Source organism: Ursus arctos, chromosome X (assembly GCF_023065955.2).
Source record: "Ursus arctos isolate Adak ecotype North America chromosome X, UrsArc2.0, whole genome shotgun sequence".
Classification (NCBI taxonomy): domain Eukaryota; kingdom Metazoa; phylum Chordata; class Mammalia; order Carnivora; family Ursidae; genus Ursus; species Ursus arctos.
The window spans coordinates 94,961,063-94,986,514 of record NC_079873.1 but is presented as its reverse complement, the minus strand read 5'-3'; the positions used below and the strand labels follow the sequence as shown (position 1 = coordinate 94,986,514).

The 25,452-nt window shown below is 44.8% G+C and overlaps 1 pseudogene; it reads right to left on the bottom strand.

Moving 5' to 3' along the window:
- Positions 1 to 4,017: 4,017 nt before the first annotated feature.
- Positions 4,018 to 4,988, bottom strand: LOC113270916 (V-type proton ATPase subunit e 1-like; annotated as a pseudogene).
- Positions 4,989 to 25,452: the final 20,464 nt, after the last annotated feature.

The window sequence follows — 25,452 nt, the reverse complement described above, 5'->3', positions numbered from 1 at the left end:
TTATCTATTTATTAAAATAGGTCTCACTTTGACACTTTGTTAGCATTAGTTCATGTTAGTAAATGTGACTGAAAGGAATAGAACTGTATGGATTGAAAATAGCCTGGATTTTTAATTTAAAGCTATTTCAGGTTGGTTTCCTTGCCACCTCCCACCCCCCAAATAAAAACTAGGTATACCAAATTAAGGAGGTTTAATGCTTATAGTAACCTAACGTTGTTATCAATGAATGAAACATTGGTTGTCTGTAGTCCACTGGAAAAGCATAACAATAAGAAAAAGAGCTGATGTTGGGGCCCTTGCTTTTGTTTTATTTTTTTTTAAGATCTATTTATTTTGAGAGAGAGAGAGAGAGCATGAGCAGGAGAGGCAGAGGGAGAGAGAATCTCAAGCAGACTCTGTGCTGAGTGGGGAACCTGACTCGGGGCTCTATCTCACGACCTGAGCAGAAGTCAAGAGTCAGATGCTTAACCGACTGCTCCACCCAGTGGCCCCGGGGCCCTCACTTTAAAAAAATAATAATAATAAACGCACCTCATCCCCCAAGTCTCCATCACACAGCCCAGGCTCCTGACCTCCCCCTCGGCCTGCATTGCTGACCTGAGCATTCTCCCCAGACTGCCCACGTGTAAGTCTGAGGCCCTGTCTAAAGCCCCACATAGTCACATAGTCACATAGTCACAACAGAGTCTATGACGGACAAACTCTGATCACCGAAGCTGATCCTCAGCGTCAGACACATTGGCTTGGCCATTTATTAGCTGTGCCACTTCGGGCAAGTTATTTACTTTCTCCGAGCCTCACCTTCTTCAACTTCAAAACAGGGATAACGATAAGTCTACATCATCAGTTGTTACAGGAATTACATAAGACAATGTCTGTAAAACACCTAGCACAATGCCCGGCACGTTATAAGTGCACAGTAAAAACCATTATTTTTCTACTCAGACACAAGAGCTAATGCGAAGAAAAGGAGGGAAAAAAGCAGGGGTGAGGAGTGGGTTACCTTTCAATTAACTAGAATGTTACATTGCCCAGACTCCCATTCCCCAAGGGGTCCCATTAAGTCCACATTTGTGGTATTGATTTTTTCCAGGACAGCGAACATTTTACACATTAAGCATCTCTACCCCCCGCCGCTGTTTCACAGGTGGCTGCTATAATAAGATCTCCACTCACATCAATGCAGAAGTCTTTATCTCCTTCTCTGTCAAAAGCAGGAGGTAAAACAGGACAAAAGACCTAGGTCACTACTGGGGTGTGGGGGAGGGGTGTGCCTAAGAAGCTTCAAGAAATAGACTGGGAAGGGCATCTGAGGTAGAATAAGAGACAAAAGAGGAAGAGATTCACGTTGCCATGGTCTGTTTCTCTCTTAACCCAGAGAAAACACATCTGGACACGTTAGGCACACTCTCACATCTGATTTATTTCTCCCTTTATCCTTGTGGCACAAAGTCCAGGGTCACGAATTTCCCCACTCCCCTAACCCCACAAGGGGAGAGGATAAGAGCGGACAAGAAGCACAGGCCAATCTGAATACTCCCCCAGCCCCCAACATAGCCTCCCTCCTTCCATCCTTGCCACTGTAGTCTATCCTCCACATAACGGCCCCTGATCTAGTCTGTTTCCCTGCAGCAGCAGATGCCCCTCGTCTGCTCAAAACCATCTGATGTCCTTTCATTTCACTCAAAGTACAAGTCCTAGTTCTGGGGCACCTGGGTGGCTCAGTTGGTGAAATGTCTGCCTTTGGCTCAGGTCATGATCCCAGGGTCCCGGGATCGAGCCCCATTTCACCTCGGGCTCCCTTCTCAGTGGGGAGTCTGCTTCTCCCTCTCCCTCCTCCCCTCACACCACTCATTCTCTCTTTCTGTCTCTCAAATAAATAAATAAAATATTTTTTTTTTAAAAAGTCCTAGTCCTTATAATGGCCTATAAGGCCCTAAGCAACTTGCCCGCCCCCTACCACTTTCCCCTTCACTTCCCTCCAGCCACACTTAGGCTCCTTGTTTAACCTACAACACCAAGCACACTTCTAACTTGAGCTCTCTGCATTGGCTATTCCTTCTGCCAAGAATACTCTTCCATGTATCTGCATGGTTCACCCCAGCAATCTCTTTCAGATCTTCGTTAATTGTCCCTTTCTCTGTGAAGTTTTCCTCGACCTTTTTTGGACTAAATGTTTGTGTCCCCTGGCCAAAATGCATATGTAGAAATCCTAACCCTAATGCGATGGTATTATTAGGCAGGGCCTTTGGGGGTGGTTAGGTCAAGACTGTGGGGCCCTCGTGAATGGGATTAGTGCCCATATAAATGAGACCCCAGAGAGTTTCCTCACCCCTTTTGTCACATGAGGACAAAGCAGGAGACAGCTGTCTATGAACCAAGAAGAGGGTCCTCGCCAGACACCAAATCTACCAGTGGCTTGATCTTGGACTTCCCAGCCTCCAGAACTTTGAGAAATAAATGTTTGTTATTCAAGCCACCCAGTCTATGGTATTTTTTTATTTTTTTATTCATTTTTATTTTTTTAAGATTTTATTTATTTATTCGACAGAGATAGAGACAGCCAGCGAGAGAGGGAACACAAGCAGGGGGAGTGGGAGAGGAAGAAGCAGGCTCATAGCGGAGGAGCCTGATGTGGGGCTCGATCCCAGAACGCCGGGATCACGCCCTGAGCCGAAGGCAGGCGCTTAACCGCTGTGCCACCCAGGCGCCCCATGGTATTTTTTATAGCAGCATGAAGGGACTAAGACAACCACCCCAATTCAAACTGCATAATACACCACCCCTGCCATCCCCTATCCCCTCTTCCTTACTTAATTTTTTCTACTGTATTTATCATCATCATATCAAAATAATAATATTTAATTATCTTATTTATTGTCTAATTTTCCCAATAAAAAAACAAACCCCATGATGGCAGGGATTTTCACCTCTTGGCTATCTTTTTTTTGGTTTTTTTTTTCAGTATTATTATTTTTTAAAATAAACTCTACAACCAACGTGGGGCTCAGACTCATGACCTTGAGATCAAGAGTCGCATGCTCTACTGACTGAGCCAGGTAGGCACCCCTCTGTTTTTTTAAATTAATATACAGTGTTAGATTAGTTTCATGTTGTCTTTTTCTTTAAGATTTTATTTTTTAATTTGAGACAGAGCATGAGTGGGGGGAGGGGCAGAGGACAAGCAGACTCCCCACTAAGTGCAGAGCTCTATGCAGGGCCTGGCAGTGGGAGGGCGGCTTGATCCCAGGACCCCGAGATCACAACCTGAGCCAAAGTCAGACACCCAACCGACTGAGCCACCCAGGCGCCCCAGTTTCATGTCGTCTCTTGGCTATATTCATGGCTGTGTTCCCAGGGCCTATAATAGTGCCTGGCATGTGATAAACACTCAATATTTGTGGAATGAGTAAATGCACATAGTTTCAAGCAGTGGTTCCCAGCCCTTGCTGTACATTTGGAATCACTTGAGTAGGGGGCTTTTAAAACCTACTGATTTCCATTAAATCTGAATCTCTGGGAGTAGGACCCAAGAATCTTTTTTTTTTAAAGCTAAGCAGGTGATCCTAATATGCAGCCAGCATTAACTCCTGGTTCAAAAAGTCAAATAGCCCTTACTATCTTATGAATAACAGGGACAACCCCTCTGCAGAGAAAACCAATAAGTATTCATTAAATAAAGAATCTGGATGAGATGAGGTTCAAATGATCACCAAAGGGAAAAACCCAAAATGTGCAGTCAGTGGAGTATGGTGAAGGCAGAGTTGTGGGGCATCAGTGAGTATGCTATGGTTAAGAGGTAAGACAGGCCATACCTCCATGTGCACCTGTGCCTCCGTGGAATCAACTAGGATCCACAAGCCAACTTTCAGTTTTAGAGATTAACAAACTATTTTGTCAGCCCATTCAGGGGGGATCTTCATGAGGGATTAACTCCCATTCACCAAACTCACAATAGACTGATAACGCAGGCTGCATTATTATGCAGCTACACGACTAATTCACGGTGCCATAGCCCTGACAGAGAGGAGGGCCATACAGAGACGGAATACTGGATGCATAAGTCTTAATTTAGGGGGAAGGGAGGGGAGAGAAGGCAATCTGAAAGGGGGCACTGCCCGGATAGGCACCTCTCAGAGAGGCATGCCATGTGGTAAGCATCTGGAGCCACTATAGAGAGCCTCTGCTTTGCCTAAGCTTTTTTTTTCCCCCCCACAGAAAGCAGAAAAATAATTTATTCCAGTAGGTGGCAGAAATAAGAAAGTCATCCTGAAAGTATACTTCAGTGTAATTCTGTTGGGACAGATATTCCCTCTGAACATGCTCTCTTACTGACTGCCCCACTGGATTCTCACTGTTTTATGACAGCTTTTAAACACTTTTCTGATTCCCATGTTGTGACCAGGCAGGAGTCATCTTTAAATTCACAGGTTCCAAGGAGAGAGCAATGTATTTCTCAGAAGAATAGCACCTTCTATCTCAGAAGAGTGCACAAAACCTTTACGGAGTCTGCACAGTTTAGGTTAAGTAGGCACATAAGTCGTCACAATGTAAAAAAGGTGACAGGAAAAAATACCGCATTGTAGAATAAGATATTCAAATATGGTGTGAATATTTAAGGCAGCTGATGGCCAAAAGAGGCGAGTCAAAGACGGTGGTCTGGGTTTGGAGTTGATTTTGCTGCTAGAGGAGTTCTCTCTGTGACCTCAATGATGGAGCACTGGAGAGTAGGTCCTCCTCCTTAAGGCCAGTGATACTTGAGGTACCAGATGGCTTCATTTTTCAACTGTGGTCCAAAGAGAGGTTGAGTTGGGCCAGAATTGCATTCAGCCGAAAGAGATAGCAGCAAACTGAACAGATTACCAGTATGGTGATGATACTCCCCGGCTGGGACCCTCAGGGATGAACCAGGGCACGCAGAAGCCGACGAAGCCCCAGAACACGCTTATCACGATGACAGGCACCGTGAGGCCCTTATATGCCATGGCTGCCACCAGAGCTACCAGCCCCTGCCAGGCCGCCTCACTTTCGTCCCATCCGGAAGTCTTTGCCTAAGCTTTTAACCCTGTTTTTAACAAGTGCTTAGAGGCACCAAATACCTGGTGGTGAGAGGAAAGAGGGACGCATCAAATGGAGAAATATGAGTTTGCATCTCCCACTGAAAAGGGAAAGCAGGAAAAAAAAAGCATGGTGGTGGTGGGGAAAGAAGTTGAATACTACCATTTTTAATTAGGTACATATTATCTCATTTAAGCCTCCCACCAGCACTATGAGGAAGGTACTATTATTCCTTCTATATGCAAGAAACTAAGGCTCTGAGAGGTTAAATAGGTTGCCCAAGATCACACAGTTGGTAAGTAGTAGAGGCCGGATTGGACCTCTCTAAAGCCCATGCCTTAACCCAGTTGTCCTCAAACGTTTTTGTTCATGAGAATCACCTGATGAGCTTGTATGAAATGCTAACTGCTGGGACCCAAGCCCTGAGATTCTGATTTGGAGGGTCTAAGGGGAACCCAATAATCTGCATTGTTATAAGCCCTACTTCCCGTCTGCCTGGGTACATATGGGGCAAGTGGTCCTTTGTGAGGACTCACAGCTCTCCTCTTTGTGTGAATGCCCTTGGGCAAGGAAGATGCCTCCTCCCTCTTCACAGCATAGCCAGGCTAGAATTTAAAAGAAGCTTAAAGCATGATTCTCTTGTGCTCTTTGATCCTCTTCCACTTCCTGGAGTTGCTTGATGAGTTCAAAGGCCCTTCACAATGAACTCAGATCCGGGACAAAGTGCACACATGTCTTCTAGTGAAGCATCTATGCTAGCAGGCTCATGTCCCAGGAGAAGGGGATGAGCTCTCCTTCAACATAAGGCCCCTAAATTAGGGGTGACAGGGGGCTCTGTTGTGGATCAAGTCACCCTGAACATCCTCAAGAACAGAGCATCTGTTTGGCCTTGAATTGGGTTGTTTGCTCCACACCCCTCCCTACAGCTCTCTCTGCACAAGTCCCAGGAGAGAGAAGCATACATTGGATCCCTGAGAACTGGCTGCTGTAAGGAGTGCAAAAGTCTTCCCAGCTGCTAGGAACCAGGACTGCTGGCCTCTGGTGGGCGGGGCTTCTCTTCTCTGCCAGAAAGCTGTTCTTTTCCTGGCCTCAGTGAGATCACCTGCATTTGGATTTAATTCTGCTTTGGCCCTCCCGCAACACACTGTTCTCAACCTCAGCTTCCCAGAAAGCCAGCCCCCTCTCTTCCTCTCAGCTTCTCCTTGACCCCACTCCCCCAGGCCAGGTTTCTGGGGGCACCTTGTAAGATCCTTGGTGGCTGAGGGTTGGAGCATTTCATTAAAGAAATGGCCGAAGTGGGGAAGCTCACCCTTCCACTCCTTCAGAAAGATGAAACTGTTCAATTCATTGAGCACAAGTAGCATAGAGGCCTCAAAACTCCATTCTGCCACTCTGTGTAAGACGTCCTTTCATCTTTCCAAGCCCATTTCTTTGTGCAGAGAAAAGGGATAACATCTATTGTGCTTGAGTATGATAAGGATTATACTTTTCAAAACCTGAATATCAAAGCACCTGGCACATAGAGGCTCAATAATAATAGCAACAATAAACAGCTAATACTTATTAAATACTTATTACATGCCAGGCACTCTTCCATTCACCAAATTCGGATAAATTCCTTTAAATCACAGGAACCCTCTGACATAAGTAACTTTTACCCACTTTATGGATGAGGAAACAGGTTCAGAGGAGTGGAGCAAATTGCCCAAGGTCACAAAATGAGTGTGAATCAGAGCTGACAGTCAGACCTGAGTCTGTGACTCCAAGGCCTGCTGCTGTTACTGTCATTGTCCTTGTTGTTTCCTAAGGAGCTGCTGTATGCAAATCACTCAGACAGTTTTGAAGACCACAAAGGGTAAGTACACAGGGGGACTGTCCTCAGTAAGTTCACAGTCTGAACCAGATATGCGGATGAGGCCTATGCGTGAAAGAGAGACTAATACGAGGTAGTCCTGCCAAGTGCCCACACGCGGTTCAGAAGTACAAGGAGGAAGAGGATGCTGGGAGGCACTCCTCCATGGGTCTGTTGTGCTCCTATATTTCTCCCCGGCTATGCCAAAAATGCAAGGCCCTGACCACTCTTTTATCTGGACATTTCTCAGGGTCATGTATTGCAGCCAGCAATCCTGTGGAAGGAGTTAATGTCACCCTCTGGGACAAAAGAGGAGGCAGGCTTACTGCTTGCTATAAAATGCTGGGTTCCCTAAGCTCAGTGCCCCTCAGCTGTGACATAAACTGACTATGTGTAAAGCGTGCATCTGGGGCCCCCTGTGTTTTTCCTGTGGGATTTGGGCACAAGGGGAACTGACACAAACAGGCCAATGCCCATGCCGCTGGCTGTGCTATGAGCAATACAGTCCATTATCACTGATCCAGGAGTCTCCTATTTTCTTCCAGCACCCATGAAATAGCAACAGGTTAAATTATGAGTTTGTAAGTAGGGTAAAATCAAATCCCACACCTGACAGAAGATACAATCTACTGACAAGCTGTGATGTGCCACACACACTTTCAGGTGGACATATAGCAGCAAACAAGAGACAAAAATCTTCTCTCCCAGCATATATGCTCTATAGGGGTGGAGAGACAAGGGTACAAATAAACAAAAGGATTCGAGACTGTGATCGGTGTTACGCAAAACATAAGCAGGGGTAAATGAGCCTCACTGTCCTCATCTGTAAAATAGGGCCACTGTTAATATCTACCTATCAAGACCATTGTGAGTGCCTGGCTCACGGAAAGGTCAACAAATATGGATTTTCATTATTATTCCTCCTTCCTTCTCCCACGAAAATGAGGACAGAAAGTGGCTTCTCGGTGTGCTTTGTGAGAGCCGTCTTCCCCCAGCTGCTGCCCAGGGGTGCCTTATCCAGGGCCCGCAGGGCACAGCTGGGCTGGTGAGCACTGTCAGTGCAGGATACAGGGAACACAGCAAGCCTCTACTCCCTCTCCTCCCACTTCTACCACCCCAAAGCAGCTGCTTCCCCCTCAGCCACTCCCCACCCCAGCTCCGATCCTGACAGCAGCCTTTCCAGCCTATTTCCTCCTCTCCAACCTCTCCCCAGCACCTGTGTCAACACGAAGCTCACTGACAGACCCCACTCCAGTCGAGACGCAGCAGACATGAGCAGATGGTAATTCTGCCACGTAAAGGGCCGGAGTCCTGTTTTTCTTTCTGAGCCATCATATAAGAAACTATTTTGAGGACCCATTTTGTTCCATGAATGCATCCCTCCCTTTCAATAACTCACCCAGACATCACTCTAATAGCTCTGTCTCCCTAGCGAACAAATAGCCGGCCTCCAATTACTCAGATCCATTTGCAGTATGCACTGTGTTGAAGCGATGGTTGGTGATCAAGTGGCTAATTCACAATAATGATGGGGCAGGACACCTCATGTCTTTGTTGCAGGCTCTGCTTCCATGTATTATATTTTCCAGGCCTTTCTGAGAGCTCTGAAAGAGACCTTCATTATAAGGGCATGTACCCCTTGTTCTGTGAGGTCTGGAACTGGCTTAGTCTGCCTTGGTACCAAGTTTCCCTCTGAACTATAGGTAACCTGAGCTTCCCCCGGCCTTGCCAGCCTATGGGTGTAAAAAAAAAAGTCACGCTACCAGTCATCTCCCAAACTTTACCAGCTCTTGCCTTTATCTCTCACGCAGAATTAGCCTCTAACAAAAGACCCCTGAATATTATTAGAGCATTAGAGGGGCTATCTGCTCCCTATCAGGGGCTGCTGCCTCTGCTCTCCTTGGTACCTGTGCTAAGGCCCTCTGCGTCTGCTGGGCACGACTATCTGCTACTACAGCTGAGGCCCTGGGGCCCCTGAAAGGCCAAAGCTGCTGTGCCATGTGTTCTTGTAGATGAAGGAGAACGCCTCTTCCCTTTGTGATACTCTTTGTTAGAGAAAACCAGGCAGGCTTGCTTGCTTGTGTGCTGGTGTCCTACTAAGGTTTCGTTGGGTTTTTCTTAGAGACTCCTCCCTTCTCTTCCACTTTCTTTTTCTCAAAAGATTCAGAAATGATTTGAAAGGCAGCCGGACTAAGAGACACACACATCTTCATGTAGGATTTCCCCTTCCCTCCCAAGACGAAGGAGTTCTTATTAGGTCCAGCTCACTGTACCTGGTTTTTCATTTGGAGTGAAGCACATAGATCAAACCTCAATCCCGTGCATACTCTTCAACACACCAGCATCACCTCTGCACTCCTTTCTCCTTCTCCCTATAAGGGCTAAGTTAAAAGAGAAGGGAGAAAGAAGGAAGTGCAAAGGTGGGGACACCCACTCGGCCTTATGTCTGGTTTCTACTAGTACTAAGAGTTCTTCAAAGGCTATATACTCATGTCAACATCAAAGGGCACAGAAGAATGTGTGATGGCAGCTTCTGGTCAGAAGCAAAAGGTTTTCCATCTCCTCATAAGAGAAGCTCAAGATGAGGCAGGGGAGTATCAACTGAAAGACTGTGCAGGCTATTTCAGGATTGGATCAGGGAGGGAGGTTCAGGAAATGGCCCTCAAGGAGTGTTATAATCCTGAGGATGAAGATATTACTTAGAACAATGCACTGTTTCCCAAAGTATGTTAGGCAAACCACCAGTGAGATGTGAGACGATTGTTAGTCATACCCAGATGAACCTTTGTAATTAACAGTTACAGGTCTATTATTACAGTTTTATTTAGGGCACTTGATACTGGATTTTACTTTATGATAGTAACATTTCCTTTTAACAAAAATTTATTTATATATTTAAAAAAGTAAGCTGAGGGGTGCCTGGCTAGCTCAATTGGTAAAGCACGGGACTCTTAATCTTGGGGTTGGAAGTTCGAGCCCCACGCTGGCTCTACAGATTATTTTTTAAAATATTTTATTTATATATTTGAGAGAGAGAGAGCACAAGTAGGGGGAGTGGCAGACAGAGGGAGAAGGAGAAGCAGGCTCCCCGCTGAGCAGAGAGCCCCTGTAGGGCTCGATCCCAGGACTCTGGAATCATGACCTGAGCTGAAGGCAGACGCTTAACCAACTGAGCCAGCCAGGTGCCCCCAGATTACTTTTAAAAAATAATAAAATATTGGGGCACCTGGCTGGCTCAGTCAGTAAAGCATGCAAATCTTGATCTCGGGGTCATGAGTTTGAGCCCCAAGTTGGGCACACAGTCTACTTAAAAATAATAATAATAGGGGCGCCTGGGTGGCACAGCGGTTAAGCGCCTGCCTTCGGCTCAGGGCGTGATCCCGGCGTTCTGAGATCGAGCCCCACATCAGGCTCCTCGCTGGGAGCCTGCTTCTTCCTCTCCCACTCCCCCTGCTTGTGTTCCCTCTCTCGCTGGCTGTCTCTATCTCTGTCAAATAAATAAATAAAATCTTTAAAAATAATAATAATAATAACATATTTTTTTAAAAAGCAAGTTGACTCAGAACTATCAAGGAAATAATGGTCTAGGTAGTGCATGATATGGCAAAAAACATGAAGGAGGTATTTGAGAGACTGAAAGCTGAGAAATGATGGGGTCATGGTTTCAAGCTCGATCTATGAAGTCAGACAGACCTGGGTTCCAGTGCTGGCTCTACCACTTACCAGCTGGGTGATGTCAAGCAGACACGGATGTGCTTAGCATAGTGCTGGGCACATATAACTAATTTCTAAAACTCACTGAGTGCTTACCACCTGCAAGGCTCTGAGCTAAGGTTTCTAAATACAGTATCTCATTTAATCTTCCTAACACTTATGAGATAAGAACTATCATCATCTCTTTTTACAGATGAAGAGTATGAATCACCGAGGTCAAGTAGTTTGCCTGTGACCAGGCCACTGGGAAGTGGCAGTAGGATTTTGGCCCTGACCTGTCAGCCTCCAAATCCTGACTTTCCCCACCACGGTGTCACACTGCTTCGAGTAGTAGATCCGACTCTATCCATTGGCAAGTGAGGAGCTTCCATGAGATTCTTTTATCTCCAGGCATTTCCTCTGCTGACCTATGAGCATGAAATTCCTATTTTTAGGTGCTCCTTGGGATTATGGACAACAATAATAAGGTTACATGGGATTTCCTTTTGTTTTTTTCTTGTTTCTTTTTGATAGACTTTTTAAAAAGCAGTTTTAGATTCAGAGCACTATAGAGGGAAAGATACAGAGATTTTCCATACACTCCCTGCCCCTACAGTGCACAGCCTCCCCAACTATCAACGTTCCCTAGCAGAGTGGTACCTTTGTTACAATTGGTGAATCTACACTGACACATCATCATCACCCAACATCTATAGTTTAATTAGGGTTCACTCTTGGTGTTGGACATTCTGTGGATCTGGATGAATATATAATGGCATGTATTGTATTGACATGGATGGCATTACATACCATACAGAATAGTTTCATGCCTTAAAATTCCTCATTTCCTCCTCACCCTTCTTCCCCCTCCAACTCATCACCTGAGGTCTTTTGTAAGAAAGAGGAAAAAACAATAGCTACGTATATTGAACACTTACTTTTTTAGTGCTATATATGTATTATTTCCTTTAAAACTTACGCCAGCCCTATAAATACCATTTTACAAGTGAGGAAGCTAAAAGTCAAAGAGGTTAAGAAATAGGTTCTGAGTCACATTGTAGCAGAGCCAGCATTCAAACCTGGACAGTTTTAGAGCCTCCTCTCTTAACCACTATTGCTAAGGATAGTACAAAAGGAACACAGAGAAAGAGAAGAGGGAGAGACTGTCGAGGCCCCATACAAGCCCCCTTCTCTGGCCTAGGACAAGTTGGGGGCCAGAGGGAGAGGAGCCAAATTCCTGGGGAACCAGCCTTCTCCCCTAGCCTCCAAACTGCCTCAAGAAGGTAGCACTGCCATGAAGCACAGGCCTGAAGGGCAGACTCATGGATCCTTCTGTGGGGAGCAACACTTACCTTCCAGGTTCCACTCTTTCTTTTAACTTTTTATTTGGAAATAATTTCAAGCTTACAGAAAAGTAGGAAGAAAAAAAAAAGAACAAAGAACCCTCACATATCCTTTAGCCTTTACCCAGATTCACCTAATATTAATTAGGTGATCATTTTCCGTGTGTGTGTGTGTGTGTGTGTGTGTGTGTACCTGTGTGTGTCTGTGTGTGTCTGTGTATGCACATACACAAATTTTTTTCCGACCTATTTGAAAATAAGTTACACATACCATAGCCCTTTCCCTCTAAATACTTTGGTGTGTATTCTAAAAATAAGGATATTCTCTTATATAACTATAATAATCAACTTCAGTAAATTCAACATTGATACAATATTTTATGTAATCTACCATCTGTATTCAAACTTGTTGGTTGATGCAGCCTTTCTTTGTCTTTTAGGACACTGGCATTTTTGAAAAATACAGTCTCTTCCCTTTTAAAAAAAAATACAACATTCCTCATTGGGGATTTGTCTGATGTTTCCCCCTGATTAGATTCAGATTGTGCATTCCCAACTGGAAAACTGCATAGGCGATGCTGTGTTCTTCTCACGGTATCACATCTGGAGACACACGATGTGCATCTGTCCTTCGCTGGTAATGTTAATTTTGACTATCCAGCCAAGGTGTTGTCCAATTTCTCCACCGTGTGATTACTTAATTTTTCTCCTTTGTAAGTAATAAACAATTCTGTGAGGAGGCACTTTAAGAACATGCAAATAATCCTGCTCCTCATAAAATATTTCCCCTAGATTTAGCATCCGTTGATAATTGTTACCTGATCCAATATTTACTATGACGGCTGCAAAATGATGATTTTCCAACTTGAACACTCCTTCGCATATCACTGGGCCCTGAGTATTCTGCTTACTCTTGTAAACAAGAGACCTCCCTTCCTCCCCGTTTATTCATCTCTTCACTATCCGTATAGACTCATGGATTCCAGCTTTTTCTATTAGCTTATAATTCATTAGTGTGCTTAATTATTTCAGTCCTCAGATTATCCCAGATTTGGCCAAGGCTTCCCTCTTGAAAGCCTAGGGGGACCCACCTCAAAGGCTGGAGTTGTCCTGCCCTGAAGAACAAGGCAGCCAGTGCAAAGCGCCTCCATGGGAGTTGATCCAGGGCTGGCCCCACACCTCAGGTCTGATTTGATAGCTGCGTGTGGAAAATCACTTTGTAAAGTGCTGCCCAAATGCCAGCTAAGCGTCCTCCAGCCCTAAATGCAGGTGGTTAGCCACATGTCAGAGTGTCCTGGTCTGACAATGCTGACAAGTCTTTAACCCCAGTCTGGCTGTCAGTCTGGCTCAGTCCCCACCAGGCCTTTCTTCTTAAGCCTTACGTGTATCATTCTTTGTCAACCCAGCCCTCATCATCTGAAATGAGAAGAATTTGAGAAGAGACAACTTATTTCTACCTCAGGCAGCCTAACAGTGTCTCAGAATCACTGTACCCCAGGCTTCCCTGAGAACTGAGCAGAAGGGCAGAAAGTATCCCCACCTTACCCCACCCCCATCTTTTCACCAGCCCATAAAACCACCCAGGGGTCTGTGCCTCTCAAACAGCTCCCTGAGCTCAAGATCTTGGAAAGAATACTTAAGAACCATGGAGGGTAGGTTGAGTCTTCCCAGAGGCCTCAGTCTTAAGGGGGTCAAACTGCCCTTTAGTGCTGTGAACAGGCTAGGACAGGTCACTTAGCAATAAACCTTCCGGGTCCAACTCCAAAGAACACACAGGGAAAGCTCTTTTCTTAAAGGAACCTGCAAGACATCTGCAGGGAAACAAACAGCTCCTCCCTGCAGCTCACTGGCCCCCAAACCACTTCTGCCAAACGACCGCGGCTTCCAGCGGGCTTTGTCTTTCACTTGAATCTGCAACATTTCTTTTATTTCAGAGACCAGGTGAGGCGCCAGGGGTCCTCTCAGATTCCCACATTTGGATGGTTTCCAAGTGAACAGGCCTGGGGACTCTCAGCAGGGGTCCTTTTTGTTCTTTCTCCTATTGACTATTGCACATGCGGTAGCTTCCTTTCAATCCTGTGGTTTCTGTTTATTAGGATAAGTTGACTTCAGGCTGAAAGTTTCAAGAGCTTTGATTGATTTGGGTTGGCTGCTGGGAAAAGGGGTTTAGAGTAGAATGAAGTAGTAGGGTTTTCAAAGCATACCCCAAGGAGAAAAGAGGAGAAGTGGGGGACAGGGCTGTTGAAAGACCAGCTGTTCCATCCTAACCCCAACTTTATATATGCCAGCAGCACAGGCTTAATTAAGACAACACACATACACACACACACCCACACACAGTTCAACTCATTAGGGGCTCTGCTAGCCTCTCGAGCTTCCAGCAGTACCAGGGAAGGTGAACTGACTAGCTCCTAAGGGCACCCCAGTAGCAGGAGGCTTCTCAGGCATTTTGTCTTATGAAGCAGACCAACAGCAGGGTGCCGCAAGTGATAATGGCCTGAGAATAAGGTTGCCAGATAAATTACAGGATGCAGTATTTGAAATATATAAATATTTTTAAAAATATTTTATTTTATTTATTTATTTATTTATTTATTTATTTATTTATTTGAACGAGAGAGAGAGAGAGAGAGAGAGAGAGAGAGAAAAAGAATGAGAATGAGCTGGGGGAGGAGCAGAAGCAGAGGGACAAGTAGGCTCCATGCTCAGCGTGGAGCCCAATGCGGGGCTCGATCTCACGACCCTGAGATCATGACCTGAGCCAAAATCAAGAGTCAGAAGCTTAAACAACTGTGTCACCCAGGTGCCCCAAATATATAAATATTTTTAAGTTACCTGCTATTTTTCTGAAATTCAAATTTAACTGGGCGTCCCTTATTTTTATTTGCTAAATCTGGCAAACTTGGAAGATGTAGCAAACTCTACCCAGGGATCCTACAGCAGCAATGTGACTCTACATTGTCCTTTGAAAATGGGGTAAGAAATCAATCAGGGTCTCTTAACGTGTGCTTTTTCCCAAATTATCTAATGAGGGCCAAACTCTCCAGGCCTAACCCCAGTGCCCCAAACCTGCAATAAATACACAAGGCTAGTTTTCTCATGTTGAGAGCAACTGGCTACTTCCCTGGCTTCAATTCTCACTTGCTCTGGGATACCTGTTTCCTTTTCTCACACAAAATGAACTCTTCCCAAGTGCAACTTACCACCTGCCAGTTTTAGAGAAATGTGTAGAATGTCTCTCCAAGTGACTAGGCAGTGGGCAATGGTCACTTAGAGGCCCTGAGAATGTTCTGTGATTGTTCCCTGGGGGGAATCACACAGTTTAGGAGGAGGGAGAAGGGGCCTATTGTCCAGCCTATGCCCTGTTGACTGCTAAGCCCATCTCTTCGGGCCCCTGCAGCCCTCAAGCCCCCAGCCTGGCTCTAGTAGTTCTGCTGATGGAGGCTATCATTTTGCTCACAAAGCCAGACTGACAGGTCTATTAAAATAAGTTCAAAGCAAGAGTTTATGAATACTCAGAAAAGCAGCATCTCAGATGAAGTAAGACATATTCACGTGCCAGACACAGGAGCACACTTCCTGTACTTCCCAGAATGCTTTGAAGGGTATCGGATTATTCTCTGTTTGCTAGCCTTCAGGCGTCATTGCACAAACGAGATTGGGAAAGATGGTGGCTGCCATTGTAGCTTGGAGGATGTGTAGGGCACTCTCGAATTGAAAGCTCTTCTGCCCAACATTACTGTGGCCCACACAGTACACAGGAGGCAGACAGGTAAGGCAGTAGCCAGGTGGGTTTCACTGCCACCTCCTCCAAGGGACTTCATCTGAAAGGGACGTTAGGCCGTGGGGTTCTGGCTCTACAATTGTTAGGTGCCCTGAGATTAAGCTTTAACAGAGAAATCCTGTCTGGTTCCGGCTCCCCAAAGGATCTAAGCCTGGCGTCTCTCACCATTTTTTCATTTAACCAACAAACATTTAATGAATCTCTACTGTGTGTCAGCACTGCTGATACAGCAATGGAAAAACTGATGTAATCCAAAAACTCATGGAGCTGAGGGTCTCCTGGGAGATGCAGACAAGGAAATGAGCAATTACAATGCATGATGTTGGAAGTGCAAGCGCCGTCGGAGTGCGAAGGAGAGCACCTCACCCTTTCCAAGAGGGTCTGGGAAGGGACCCTCTGAGATCACAGAAAACATATACATATTCATCTCTGCTCGGTTCCTGGCACAGAGCTCTTAAAACCCTTGTAATTTCCTAAGTGATAAGAGCACTAGGAACACCTTTTGTTCTAACATTGGCCTTTGACCCTGGTTCCTGACAGAGAGCTCCTAAATCCCTTGGGATTTCCTGGGTGATAGGGAGTATCTTTTGTTCTAATGAGGTTAGTCTTGGTGGACTCCTGGATAGCTTCCAGATGGGCGCTGGTCACCAGAAAGACCAAGTCATGATTAGAAGTTTGGAACTTTCAGCCCCACCCTGCCCCCATCCTCTAGAGAGGGAAGAGAGGGGACAGAGACTGAGGTAATGATCAATCATGCCTACAGGATGAAACCTCCATAGAAGTCCCAAAGGAATGTGGTGTGGGGGGCTTCGGGGTTGGTGAACACATCTCCAGGCCAGGAGGATGGCTTACCTCAGCTCCACAGGGACAGAAACTCCTGTGCTCAGGACCCTCCCAGACCTCACCCTATATAGGTCTTCATCGGACTATTCATCTGTATCCTTTATCATAAACTTCATTATATAATCAACCAGTAAAGTGTTGCCCTGAGTTCTGTGAGCTATTTCAGCAAATGATCGAACCCAAGGAGGGGGTCATGGGAAACTTGTATTTACAGCCAGTTGGTGAGAAGCACAGATAACAAACTGGACTTGTGACTGGTGCTTGAGGTGGGTGGACGCGGGTAGTCCTGTGGGGCTGAGCCCTTAACCTGTGGTGTCTGTGATAACTCTGGCTAGTGTTAGAAATGAACTGAATTGTAGGACCCCCGGCTGGCGTCGGAGAATTGCTGGGTGTGAAAACCCACACATCTGATGTCTGAAGTACCGTATGTGTGAGAATAGAGGAAAACAGCGCATTTTTCCTACCGAGACCCCCACAGAAAATGATGTCTGCACTGAGGACTGAAGGATGAAAAGGAATTGATGGAAAAGGGCATCCAAGCAGAGGGAACATGTACCAACGACCATAGGTGAGTCTGAGGGGCAGCGGATGGCAGCATGAAGTTTGAGGGTGAATCATAATAACGCACAGCATTTATCCGGGAGGTACTATGGGCCAGTACTGTGCTCGGGGTTTGCTATGTGTTGTCTTGCTTGATCCTCATAGCACCCCTCAGAGGCTGGCAAAGGAGACACAGAGAGATTAAGTGTCTTACCCAAAGGACACCCCTGGTAAGGAGTGAAGCCAGGAATTAAACCTCAGCCATCTGGCTCCAGAGCCCACCTTCTTAATCCTGGCTCTGTAACGCCCAGGTCTGTCACTCAAACAAATAAAGCTAACAGTGGGGCTTTGGCAAAGGACTCAAGCCTTCACTCTTGGAGCCACCAACCCCACTTATAGGTCCAAATCCTTCCCAACCCCTGGCTCTTACGTGATCTCAGAAACTCTGTCCACTCCCTGGCTTCTTGCTAATCACTGGTGCTCAGTCATGTCTGTTCCCTGGATCCCTAGTCAGCACATCAGGTTCCCTGATCTGAGGCCAACTCCCTAAATGTCCTGAAATCTGGAGCCTTTCTTGCCTCTGAATCCCAATCCCCAGTTCCCTCTTATTAGACCCACGGGCACCACACTATGCCTACTGCACTGCACTTCTTGCACAGGAACATTCTGGTTTCCTGGGCATCCCCAAGTTGCTTCAGTGTTTCTGTGTCCCTGACTGGTCTCTGGGGCCTAGCCATCCTCGGTGTAGCCTCAACCATGGCCCACCAAAGCCCAAACTGGGAGGGGGTAGGAGGATGGAGAGACTTCTGAAGGCAGGAGGGGCAACTGTGTGAGAGGCCAGTCAAGTGGAGAGATTCTGGAATACGGGTAGGGCTGGGGCTGAGAGCCTAGAAGGAGAGCTGTCCTTATTCTCAGGAGTGTATGACCCCCCCCCCCAAATGCCCTATTCCAATACTAGCTGAGGACTGAAGTCCCTTTTTAAAGGGGTTTGCGAAGAAGAAGCCAACTGAGAATGTAATGAGCCCCAGGGAGGAGAAACATGTGCTTAATTTTACACCACAGCACCCCCTTCCCCGGTGTTCACTTTGGTTGGGGAGGACACCCAGTGCCTGAGAGGAAAAGGGGGAGGGCCTTGTAGGTGACAAAATGGAGCCAAAAGGGGGCGCTCAAGAGTACTCACAGGCATAGATACAGCAGGCTAGGCAGACTACAGCTTGAGCCAGGTGCAGCCGTGCCTGCACACAGCACCCTCACCATACTAGGGATGTGGTTTCTGACTTCATTCTAAGCACATGGCCCAGACAGAAAACTCAACATTACCTGCTATTTAGTAGGCACTGCCCTGCAAAACCACTGAATCTGCTAAGGTTCCTGTGATCCCTGGCAGAGGCCAACTGAGGAGTTCATATTTTAGGCAACCCTTCTTCTCCCTTTTCCCCACTTCACAGTTTGGGGACAGCTGTTGAGCAGATGGTGGACGAGATTAGCAACTAGCCCAGGGCTCCCCGAGCTAAATGGAATGTGCAATTTATCACCTAGGGACCTTGTTAAAATGCAAATTCTGATTCAATAGGTTTGAGGTGGAGCCCAGAGTTGGCATTTCTATCAAGCTCCCAGGTAATCCTGAAGCTGCCAGTTGGAGGGGCACACTTCAGATAGCAAGGCTATCCCTACCTTCGCACACTCTAGCCCATTGCACTGCCCCTCCATAACCTGTGAAGTACTGAACAAATATGAAAGAACCCTGTGGGGCGCCTGGGTGGCTCAGTCGGGTAAGTGTCTGCCTTCGGCTCAGGTCCTGATCCCAGGACCCTGGGATAGAGACCTTCATCAGGCTCCCTGCTCAGCAGGGAGTCTGCTTCTCCCTCTGCCTCTCTGTTCTCTCTCTTTCACGTAAATAAATAAAATCCTTAAAACAAATAAAAAATTAAAAAGAGACAGAATCTTATGTTTTTATTTGATAAACCTGTCAACCCTGAGTAGAATGGATGAAGGAACAAATAAACTTCCTGCAGGAGAGAGATGAGGTGGTGGTAACCCATTATAACAACAAGTAAAATTACACAGGCCAAGAGGGAGAGTTATATTTTCCCCAAGTTTCCTACAGCTGTTTGTTCATCGGACATATAAAAATCTTGTGACCTTTTACCACAAAGAAAAACTGCTTCAGGCTGAGCTAGAAGTTAGGTATTACTGTAGATATTAATACATCTTCACAGTTCAGCTCAATTACCACATTGTTTATTGCGTTGCTTTACAACATGGTAGACTATTAAAGCTATTCCTTCATTTCACAGAGTACGGAACTAAGGCTGGCCAGTGAGCTGATTCAACTTGCTCAAAGTCACATGGCTAGTTTATAGCAATACTGGACTAGAGGCAGGCGATGAGCCCAGAGCTCCTGCCACTACAAGAATTTGTTAAAGTAGTGTCCCAACCAGAGAAAAATTTTAAGTTGATTGGTCACAAGTGGTCCCCATGCCCTGCTGTGGGGAGCTCGTTGGAGGTTCCCCAAGTAGAAATAAACATTGTTTGGGACCAGAGAAGAAATCTTCCAAACGTGGTCACTCAAACAAACAGACATCTTTTTGAGCACGGATTACCCATTTATTGAGCCCTGTACTAGGTGGGGATAGAGACAATAAACCACAGTCCCTGTCCTTAGAGATCTTAGGATCCAGTAAGGAAAGAAGGACGTATAAACAAATACGTGTAATAAACTCCTGTAGGTATAGAAGAGGCACAAGAGAAGGCACGAAAGGCTTCAGACAGGAGGTCATCAGCCAAAAAGGAAAGCAGAGCAGCCTAGCACTAAATATGAGGCAGAAATAAGTGTGGTATGGTCAGGGTCTAGCGGAAAGAGGGCTACAGAGGTCATGGAAGACTTTTTGGAGAATTAAGTCTAGAGCTGAGCCTTGAAGCATGTGTAACGATTTTACAACCAGAGAGGATGCTTCAGATGGACAACAGCATGAGCAAAGGTATCGATACAAGAAAATACATTGTGTATTTAGGGATGGCCATTTGTAAAGCAGTTTAAAACTTTTAAAATCACCCTTCACCTTTTGTTTCTCAAAAAGTTTCCTTTTGCCTTTCCTTTTTTTTTTTTTTATTACATTATGTTAGTCACCATACAGTACATCCCTGGTTTCTGATGCAAGGTTCGATGATTCATTAGTTGCGTATAACACCCAGTGCACCATGCAATACATGCCCTCCTTACTACCCATCACCAGTCTATCCCTTTTGCCTTTCCTGGTCAGGGAGTCACATTTGGATTGGTCCTTCACTCTCCAATTTCACTCTTCGTTCTCACTGTACTTCTGGGGGCCTGCAAGGCCACCATGTACACTTGTTGTGTATCGTTTATTGCACAAAGATGCTCAGTCATGGAGTCAGATGCAAAATCCAAATGTAAAATCCAAAATGCACTGCACTCAGCAAGCCATGCTTTCTTTTCCTAATTTAATATAGTGTGTGTTGCCTAGGCCATGTGCCCAGAAAAGGGGGCACTTTTTCTAGTTTACTCAAAGGTGCCCTAGCAGAGGCATTAGATCAGCAGTAGATCAAATAGTAAAGTAACAGAGATTTTGCTCTGATTTCTCCTAGCCGCAAATCTTTAGAGCTGAAGCCACCCATGAAACCACAACCTGTAGACCCAGTTCCACAGCAGTTCTTATACTAATCATGGCTGAAGTAAATCAAGATTCCCAGTCACCCTTCAGGGAGCTTGGAACTGCCTCTCTCCTAGATCTAGCAACAGATGGCCCAGGGATGACCTGGCCTGATGTACCTCCCTTGGTGTTATTTCCTTCTAATACTAAACAGGGTGACTCTGAGTGTCACTAGTTCCCATAAATCAGTCATTATTTCTGCTACCTTTCTGCATGACTCGCAACCAAGCTTATCCCTTGTTTCTTGCCTCCCCTGCCTGGCAGTACTATCAGAATCAGCATTAGAAATCAGGGGGCCACTCACCCACCATACTTACCTACCATAGTGGGTAGTCTTGTGCCAAGTCCTGATTCCCTTTTCCCTCCTACCTGCCCTGTGCTACCAAGAGCCACTTTTCCAACAACCTACCAACCAGGGCTTTCAGACCTCCAGGATTTCCCCTTCTTTATCAGAATTAAAGGGCTAAGCTGCTATAATATAAAGACCCAACAACACAGTGGGTCAAGAACAATGAAGTTCCTGTCCACCTGACAGTCCAGGGTGAACAGGTGGGCCTTTTGGCTCCATTCAGTCATTAGTGGACCTGGGTTCATTCCATCCCATCATGTTTCTCCACTCTCCTCTAGGGTGACAGTCTCATCTGCCCAGCTGAAGCTGTGTTTCAGTACCATCCGTGTTTCTGCTCGCAGAAAGAGGACGAAAGCATAGAGGAGCACATGTGCAAAGTTTAAAGGGCCGGTCCTAGAAAGAGCACACATCACTTCGCCTCACATGCCATTGCTCACGGAGCCACACTTGACCACAAAGGAGGCTGGGAAATGTAGTACCCGGGAGGACAGCCTCATCCCAGCTACAATTCTATTATTATGGAAGATGCCATATCTCTTTCCTATCAGGAAAAAGCATATGTTCTGTCACAGTGTCCTACCCAGAGTGGAAACTTGACAATCAAATTCAAGTTCAACAAACCTAAATAGAATCAAAACTTAATATATGAAAAAAAATGTGTTTAATGTGTAGCATAGACCTTTCCCTTAGGCATTGTTTCTCAAAGTGTGATGCATGGACTCTGGGTGGGCCACGGCCACCAACTGTCCGCCAGAAACCTAGCAAGTGGCAGAGGAAAGAATAATGAGATTATTTCTTCACATGCTTTCCACCTATTTGAAATGGGCTAATTATTATTTTCCACAGCAATCACATTACGTTAACACTTCTTAACACTCCTTACGTTCTTAAAGGTTGGAAGTGAACAAGAACTGTATTTGTCTCTGTCAACTCTCACATATCAGGGTACAATTCATCTCTGTTAACGTATATTTGTGCGTTTTGCATGTTATTGCCTATGCTTGTTAAATTTGCATTTTGTATTATGATTATTGTGTACCATTATATACTCCAACCAAATCAACCACTCAAAAATGGTTCACTGAATATTAAAGTAGTAGCAAAAAATAGTAAGTTAAATGCTACAACTCAGTAAACACCATGAACATAAATAGTGAACAGGACTCCAGTTATAAATACAGAATGCGAATCTGTATGTGCTGGGACAAATAAATCTGTGCATGTCACAAATCACACAAGCAGCCAAAACTGCAAATAGGAAGGAAGAAGATAAATATTTGAAAATCTGACTTTATTAGACCTGCCATCCATTTGCCACAAGTCTCCAGCATGCTATCTGTAATAAGACATATTGAAAATTGTAGCATGAAGTCATCAAAGCTTTAACATAATTAATAAACAAAGTACAGTGAACTCTGTGGTAAACCAATGGAATTTTCAAGAACAAGCATGAAGTAATTCGTTGTTGCATGAAATTGATGAATACTGTGAGAAAAGATACTAAAGCTATAGGGGTAAGCCTTCAAAGTTGTTAGACCTCTTGGCAAAACAGGTACAGGCCATTTTATTGCCAAGAAGCTTGTAAAACCAAGCACAACACTAATGACAAATGACTTAGAAAAAGCAGAACAAGCTATTGGCAGAATTCCTGTAACAGACAACATCACTGGTCATCCATAATATCTACAGCACACAGTGTAGAAGGGCAATTACTAACACATGTGGATGCTAGTGGATATTTTACTTTAGAGTCAGAAAGAACCACTGATATGCAGAATCTTGGCATAAGAGTGTTATATATACAAGGGAGAAGTGTTCCACAACATTTTTGCATTTTTGACCCTGAAATCCCATGCCATAAGAGGAAAGGGGTTTTCTGTTTGTTTGTTTGTTTGTTTGTTTGTTTGTTTGTTTAAGTAGCCTCCACACCCAGCGTGGAGCCCAATGCAGGGCTTGAACTCACAACCGTGATCGACACCTATCCTGAGATCAAGATTCCCTAATGATAGTGTCTTGTGAAACTATAGTACAATATCACAACCAGGATATTAACATTGATACAGTCGAGATTCAGAACATTTCCAATGCCGCAAAAATCCCTCATGTTGTCCTTGCACCCTAATGTTTATAGCAGCACTATAGCCAAATTATGGAAAGACCCCAAATGTCCATCGACTGATGAATGGATAAAGAAGATGTGGTATGTATATATACAATGGAATATTACTTGGCCATCAGAAAGAATGAAATCTTGCCATTTGTAACAACATGGATGGAACTACAGCACATTATGCTAAACAAAATAAGTCAGAGAAAGACAAATATCATATGATTTCACTCATACGTGGAATTTAAGAAATAAAACAGATGAACATAGGGGAAGGGAAGGAAAAATAAAATAAGACAAAAACAGAGAGGGAAGCAAACCATAAGAGACTCTTAACTATAGAGAACAAACAGGGTTGATGGAGGGGACGTCAGGGGGGATGGGGTAACTGGGTGATGGGCATTCAGGAGGGCACTTGTTGGGATAAGCACTGGGGGTTGTACGTGAGTGATGAATCACTGGATTCTGCTCCTGAAACCAGTGCTGTGCTGTATGCTAACTAACTTGAAATTAAATTTGTAAAAGTCCCTCATGTTGTCTTTCTATACCCACCTCTACTACACCCACTTCCACCCCCTCCTTAATCTTAACAGCCACTAATCTGTTCTCCATTTCCATAACTTTGTTATTTCAAGAATGTTACATATTTGGAATCATACAGTATGTAGCCTTTGGGCATTTTTTTTGACTCAGTATAATTCTTTATAGATTTACCTAAGATACTCTGTGTACCAATAATTTGTTCCTTTATATTGCTGAGTAGTATTCCATGATATGTATGCACCACAATTTACTTAACCATTCACCTGTTGAAGGACATTTGAATTGTTTCCAGTTTGGGGCTATCATGAATAAACCTGCTGGGAACATTTGTGTAGAGGTTTTTGTGTAACCATAAGTTTTCATTTCAATGGGATAAATGCCCATGACTGCAGCTGATGGGTTGTATAGTAGTTGCATGTTTAGTTTTATAAGACACTGCCCAACTCTATGGAGGTTCCTCAAAAAATTAAAAGTAGAACTACCATACAGTCCAGTAATTCCCCTTCTGGGTACTTATCTGAAGAAAACAAAAACACTAATTCAAAGATATATGCACCCCTATGTTTAATGCAGCATTATTTACAATAGCCAAGATATGGAAGCAACCTAAGCGTCCATCAATAGACAAATGGATAAGGAAAATGTGGTGTACACACACACACACACACACACACACACACAAAGAATATTAAATAGCCATAAAAAAGAGTGAGATCTTGCCATTTGCAACATCGTGGATGGACCTAGAGGGTATTATGCCAAGTGAAATAAATCAAAGACAAATAGTGTATAATTTCATTTATATGTGGAATCTAAAAAACAAAACAAATGTACAAACAAAACAAAACTGAAACAGACAAATGCAGAGAACAAACTGGTGGTTACCAGAGGGGAAGGGGTGAGGATGGGCAAAATAGGTGAAGTGAAGGGGATTAGGAGGTACAAACTTTCAGTTATAAAATAAATCAATCACAGGGATATAAAGTATAGCATAGGGAATATAGTCAATAATATTGTAATAACTTCATATGGTGACAGAGAGTAACTATACTTATCATCGTGGTGAGCATTTCATAATGTACCTAAATGTCAAGTTACTACATTGTACATCTGAAACTAATATAATATTGTATGTCAACTATACTTCATTTTTTTCCTAAGATTTTATTTGTTTATTTGACAGAGAGAGAGACAGCCAGAGAGAGAGGGAACACAAGCAGGGGGAGTGGGAGAGGAAGAAGCAGGCTCCCAGCGGAGCAGGGAGCCCAATGCGGGGCTCGATCCCAGAACACTGGGATCACGCCCTGAGCCGAACGCAGATGCTTAACGACTGAGCCATCCAGGTACCCCAACTATACTTCAATTTTTAAAAAGTCCAACTGTTGGGGCACCTGGGTGGCTCAGTCGGTTGGGCTCCTGACTCTTGGTTTTGGCTCGGGTCCTGATCTCTGGGTCATTGGACCAAACCCCACATCGGGCTCTGCACTCAGTGCGGGATCTGCTTATGACTCTCTCTCCCTCTCCCTGTGCCCCTCCCCCCCAAAATAAATAAATAAATTTTTTTTTTTTTTAAAGTCCAACTATTTTCCAGAATGGCTGTGTCATTCTACATTTTCACCAGCAAGGTAAGAGTGATCCAGTTTCTCTCCATAAGAGGAAAGTT